Source organism: Podarcis liolepis (assembly GCF_965112155.1).
Source record: "Podarcis liolepis genome assembly, chromosome: 11".
NCBI classification, from domain to species: Eukaryota; Metazoa; Chordata; class Lepidosauria; order Squamata; family Lacertidae; genus Podarcis; species Podarcis liolepis.
This window is the reverse complement of record NC_139565.1, coordinates 64,692,754-64,699,571: the sequence shown is the minus strand read 5'-3', so window position 1 is coordinate 64,699,571 and position 6,818 is coordinate 64,692,754.

Below are 6,818 nucleotides of genomic sequence, written 5' to 3'. Positions count from 1 at the left end.
GGGCAACAGGCCCCCACCTCTAGCTGCCACCCCCACCCCCATGGTGCCCCCAGGCCGGCCACTGCGTCTCTGCAGCAGAGTCTGGTGCCCATGTCCCCACAAGGTCACTCTCCACTGTCCCCACTGAAGCCACGGAGCCCTTTCCCCACCTCCCCTTCCTCTCCTCTCTAAGCACAGATTTTTTTTTGGGGGGGGGGGCAGCCCAGGCCAGGGAGGCAGCAGAGCCTTCCCTTCCTTTCCTGTCCCTCTAAGGAGCCAAGCCCTGAGCAGGCTCCCATCTCCCCTCCACTCCATCTTCCACTCACTGCCTGGGCCTCTTGAGCAAAGGTCTCTTGGCCTCCTTGCCCTTTAGCTGCCTCTTGGTGGCAGCCCTTTGGCCTTTCCCCACTGCTGGGCCAGCCTGGAAGCTTATGGGGCAGGAGTCAGACCCCTTGGTGGTTCTCTCTCAGCCCATGACCTGGATGGGTCCATGGGAGGTGATGGGATGTTTTAACCTTTCAGCATGAACCAAGCCTCGTTTGGCGATGTTCTTGCTTTTTAATCATTTGCAACAATAAATAACCTTTTTTTATTGTAATCATGCTTCTTGGAATCCTTTCCTCCCTCCAGGTAGAAACATCCTGAGCCATGGGAGGGTAATGTTAAATGCCAATCTCTTGGAGGCGAGAGACCTCAGGGGTTCCAGGCACAGGCCCAGGTTGGGTTTCCTTGCAATAAAGGTCAGCAGAGATGGGGGTGTCTTCAGGATACATGGTTTTTGTTGGGATGTGAATAGATGCTAGGAGAGAATATATTTATTAGATATCATCCATCCTTCTTCACCTTTGTGAGTTCAGCAGAGTTGCATCCCTTTGCAGCTTAGATAGGCTACTTTTAGCCTTTAAGTAATCCAGGATGCTCCTGCTATTTCCCCCTTTTCAACAATATTCACACAAACAGTCTTGTAAAAGGTAAAAAGAACATTTGCTCGCTTGGAATACTTGCTGAAGAGCAACAAATTCAGCATCTTTGCTCAGGCAGGCTTCAAATGGTAGTTCGGTTACAAAGGCACACCTAAGTCTAGCTTAAAATGTAGGCAGAGCATGGAGCTCAGACTTGGCAGATGTTCTCACGTTGCTGGCAGCATGGAAAGAGAGCGAGAGTGTGTGTGCCCAGGAAGGTAGGAGAAGATCTACAGCTCTGTCAGGACACAGTGGGAGTCTCTCTCACATAGTTCCCTCTTGCAAACTTGCAGGGAAACTTTGTGTGCTTCAACTCCTGTCATGTGCCTGTCTAGCAAACCACGAATGGTTGGTTTGACTGCATTTTAAATATTGCACACTTTTATTTACACATGTATACAACCTGAACATAAGAGGAAGGAGCTCACAGGATCCACACCCCAACAGATATTAGTCAGTTTTGGATCCAGCACAGAGCAAGCAGGTCTGTGGGTCTCCAGCTTCCACCTCAGCCCTCTCCCACTTTTGCTTTTGCTCTCCTATCTAGCAGCTGCAGAGCGGAGGGGAAGACCTGCTCATTCATTCTGTGCCACAGAGCAACCTTTTGGATTATGCTGGTTGCGGTGCTTTACTAGTCAGCCACAACGTTTGTTAAAACTGTTGGGATACTGCCGGGGAGACGGGGGCATCAGGCAAGCCCCCAGCTGGCTCCAGCCACCGGCCAGCAGCCGGACGATCACTGCTCTCCCCAGCATTAATCAGCGACACGAGCCTCAGATACGCTTAGAGACCCGTGCACGCTCTGTCAGCAGAGTGAATAAATCTCACAGCCGGAGAGGCGGACAGAGCCACGTGTAAGCAGTATATTACAGCATTTTATTCAGCAGCAGGAACAAAGAAAAAAACATGTCTGCTTCCCTTCATCTCCAGCAAAAACAGCTAAATGCAAAAGCAATATACAAACGGAAGTTCCCAGCAGACTGTGCTGGAAGTAAACAGGCATGTGACACACAATAGTCATGCCTGTACCCTTTTAAGGTGGAACAGAACTACATCCTAACAAAAACTACATTTTTGTTTCTCCCTGCCTCCAATAAGTTACTTGATTCATCCATTTCATTCCCCCCCCCCAATAAGCCTACCAGGTAGGTTAGAGAGTGTCTGACTAGCCCAGGTTCATGTAGTGAGTGGAAATCCAAATTCCTGCATTTTTGTGTGTGACAATGCCTTCTGCATGTGGCCACTAGATGGTACTACTGCCTTTTACGTAAAGTGCTGCAAATTATGGCACCAGCCTAAGGGAACAAAATAATCATGTTGCTTAGAGGAAATGAACAAAAAGTGCCCCTAGGTGCTTTGCAGGAAGGGAAATAAGCAGGACTTTAGCTGAAGGCTCTGTTTATTAAGAGAGAGAACGAGAGGGAGAGGAGGGGATGGGGAGATTGGGGTGGGGAAGAGACCACATATTAGCTGAGAGGCAAGGCATTTAAAACAAAATCGGCAGCATGCAGGAAAGAGAAGTCAAAGAGAACATCTGGAGAGGCACTTGCAAGAGAGTTCTGGGAAGGAAATTGCCCTGGGGGGTTCAGGAACGGAGGCTCCCACCTAATTGCCAATTGGTCAGACTTTATTCAGCAATGCATTATGAGAGAAAGTCCAGCGATTTGGAGAGAGCATTTCCATTAGGACACAGACTGTATGGGCAAAGTATCCATTCTCCCAGCTGCTCCTTTTACCTAACCATCTTCTGCCACCCCAATACTACACCACCTCTCATCCAGCCACAGTCCATGAAACACAACTTACTCAGCCCCCTTTTCCAACGTGTCTCAGAACCCTCCTTGCATCTTATCTGGAGTTGCCTTTTCAGCCGGAGTTGCCTTTTCAGCCGTCAGCCATCAGGCTCCTCTGGATCTTGCGCTGGTTCTTACAAGTCTTGAGATCCAGAGGTTGCATTCTGGAGCAGGTGACATTGGCCTCACTTTACAATGGACCTAAGAAAAATCCCACCGCAGGCTGGCTTCTCCCCACACCAGATGTTTCGGTCTCCAGCACCTATCAGGTCCAGCCAGGTCAGCTGGAATAAGGTTGGTAGGTCAAAACATCTGGGGGAGACACAGCTGGGAGAAGTCCGTTCTAAGTGTTTTTTGCAGTGGGTCAGAAGAGGCCGTGCAGACGGGAGAGAAGAGCCTAGTGAGGGGAGGCTGAGTCCCCAGAGGATGCTGCCTTCTAGCCCAGGACTGTCGACACTGGCTGGCAGCCATGGCTCTCCAGCATTGCAGGGAAGGTGTCTCTTCCCACCTCAGTCTGGCGAGGCTGAGGACTGAACCTGGGACATCTGTCATGGATGCTTTAGCGGAGGTTCCTCATTGCAGGGGGTTGGACTGGATGTCCCTCAGGGTCCCTCCTGTAATAAACAAAATCCGCCCTTATTCCCTTATGGGGGACACAAGAGCCCCTATAGAATTCTTTGTAGGTTCTCCATCGTTCGGAGAAAATAACAGAGGCCAACCAGAGAATATTGAGAAGCAAAGCAGCTAGTAAGCCTGATCTTTATTGAACTGTTGCAACAGGGGGCTCCCCTCACACGCAGGAAAGGAGGAGGAACCCAGAACCCAGGTGTGCCCACCCTTATACAGACATTTTAAATTGCCTTCCCTGGAGCTCAAAACCACCCCTCCACACATCATACATACATCACAGAAGAGGTGGTCTACAACAGAAATTTGAATGTTGTTGTTTTTCCTGTTTGCAAGGTTATCTGATAATGCCTTATCTGATTGCCTTTCCTGGTAGTCTGGCCATTTTTGAGATGGTGATTTCCCAATTCCTGAGACAATGGGAAGGTTCCCTCACCCCCTCCCTCATTGCAGAGAAAACATTTGGTCAGTTTGGGAGTCAAAATGGTTTTCATGGCGGTCCTCCTGTGCTGCTCCAGACATGTGGTCTACACATCTATGTATGTGCTTGGTTGGTACATTTATTATCTATATAAGACCTTAAATTTTTTATTTCACTCCCAACCCTACAATTCCACGATTCTGCATGCAGAGCAGGTGCTCCCCGCTCTGAGAGGGCAGAGGTGCTTGTTAGATGAATGGGAGGCCTGCGGTGGAGAACAGAGACAAAGCAAGAATAAAGCTTAGGAGTGTTTAAATTCATTAGCATGAAACAATAGCGGGAAAGGTGAGCGGAAGTACGGAGGTGTAACCAGATTAATGCACGGAGAATTAAGTGAGAAGATGAGAAGCGATAATCGGTTGGAGCTGAGCAAGAGGAATACGATTAAGCAGGAGATTACCATAGTCAACAAGAGAGAGTGATTGTGTAGGACTAGGTAACAAAGGAGACGTTTCAGAAACATGGCACACAGGATGGTGCGGGGAGGAGAGAGGCATGTTGCTCTTGCAGCAAAAATGACAAAAAGAGGCTCATTGCGCCTTTAAAACCAGCAAATGCATCATGGCATAAGTTGGTTCCCAAAGAGGGCGGAACCACCCACTGGGGGGTGAAGTGGGATTACAGGTGTGTGTGTGGGGGCACGCTAAGAGGTGAGGGGGGCAGGGGGCACCAGAGGTGTCCATGACTATTGGACTAAAAAGCTGGCATCACTGGGTTGAGTTCATCAGTTTTGTTAAATTAATTAGACTGAACAGTTTTAATTGGATTTTGAATCAATATGCAATTAATTGTTACTGCTTTGGGTTTTATTGCCTTATTATCTTGCTCAGTGGGTCATGCAAACTGCTCTTCTGAATAATGCTTTTTAATAGGGTACGGTGCAAAGCACGGAGGATTAATCTACATACCCATGGGGAGGGGCCCCTGGAAAAGTTTGGGGACCACTGAGCCAGAGGCTGTTTCATCACACCCCCACAGGCCACAAAAGCGCGTGCTGCTATAAGTGAGTTAGTCCTGAAAGTGCCACAAGACGTTTCCTCCTCCTCACACTGTACATAACGTAATAGGCACGATATTGCTCTGAAATCAAGCAAATGCTGCTCATGGGGACCCTTCGCCACTTGTGAGCTTTCTTCCCAGTCACCAAAGCAGAGGGGAGACCTCTGCCACTATCCAAAAGGAGAAAGAGGCCCACGTCTCGACCAATAGCCCCCTTGGCAGGTCAGTTGTTCTCCAAAACCTAATCCCTGGCGATCTGCATTCCTCTGGAAAAACCACTTTCTGAATTGCAAAGCCATGCATTCAGGCTCCCACCTAGAATTTGCTCAGTACTGCTTCTGTCGGATGTTAATTTTTACGTTCCTTCTCCAGACATCTGCTGCAAAGTCTCTTTCTGGCTGGGGGAGCTGCCCTATATTATCCTGCCTCTCTGAAGTGCCTTCTCAGGAAGGCCGCTGTTGAAATATTGACGCGTCTTCTGCAGCACTTGAGAGTCCCTGGCGGGCCGTGACGGACAAGGCTGCCTTCCTGGTGCCCTCAATGGTCGTGCTTCAAACCAGAAGTTCCCTTTCAGTCCTGAGTAGTGCTCCCCCCCGGGGTACGCATACCCCAGAACATTTTGTGAATCTAAGTTTGGCCTCATTGAGGGGTGGTATTTCAATACGAGTAGGAAAATGAGAGTACCCCTAAACATTTTTTTTTGGAAAAAAAAGCACTGGTCCTGAGCACGCAACATGGGATGTCAAGGAAGAAATCTGGTTTCCCAGTGGAAAAAGGGGAGCCAACCGAGCTGTTTCTAGCTCTGGCTGTGCCTGAATTCTACGTAGCCAGGCAAAAAGACCAGATGAGGGGGACTCCCAAGGGCCACATAAAGATGGTCAGAGGGCCTCATTCGAAGTTCTCAGCTTTCCCACGCCTGCTTTGGGTGCTCTCCATCCTTGCAGAAGGAGGTGTTGTGGGCCAGTTCTCAGGGCCAGTCCTGCTGTTAGGCAGCAGCCTCAGGTGGCAGATGCTGAGAGATGGTGTGTGTGTGTGTGTGTGCGCGCACACACTCGCAACCTGTCCTGTACCCCCAGCCAGCCACCCATGTCCCATCACCTGCCTTGAAGTAATATTCAACTCATCCACTTCCAGAACCATTCCCAGCTCTGTCTGCTGGCAGAGAGGAGAGTGTCAGGTTCTTTGTGGCCATAGACTGGCGTTGCACATGCATGTTCCTCACCAGAGGATGACAGCGACGACATGAATGTGTGAATGAATCACGACAATGCCACCGCCTCAGACAGAGCTTCCTCGGCACCCATCATCACCTCAGACGCAAGGAGGCTGCCCCGTGGGGGCCAGTTCACACATTCGGCTGTGAGTCATCAAGCGATGAGCAATGGCGTGGGACGCGCATTGATGCGGTGGTGCAGAGCTGCCTTCAGAGGATGCTGGTCAGGAGCTGGCAAAAAGCTTTGGAGTGAGTCTGAAGATGGGACTCTTTGTGGAAGATCCTCGAGGGTTGGGGGGGAATCACACCAGTCTGGAGTGGGATGCATATTCTGCTCCCATGGGCAGAGGTCACAATTGTACTGTGTGTCTGTCCATGTCTCAGTGTCAGAGTTGCCTAGCACTAGGTGTAAGGATTGCATGTGAGAATCACAGATCTGTGTGCAAACCAGACACTTCAGAACAATGGTTATCTATCTCATCCAAATATCAGTGTCCAGAATGTTAGCTTTCAAGTTTACCCTCCAATGCCAAGTTTCTAGGCCTCATGGCAAGGAGATGAGACTGAAAAGATATTGGGCCCTGCTAAGTGAAATCCCAGAAGCTGGAGGAGGGAGGGAGGGAGAGGATTTTTGGTGGTGGGCCAAAGCTTTGGATGGCTCCGACCCCACCAGAATAAATTGTGCAAAAACCCTCAGGCTTAATGGTTCAACCCCCAAAATAACACTGCGAAAATCAGGAAAAACTATGCAAAAACCAAACGTG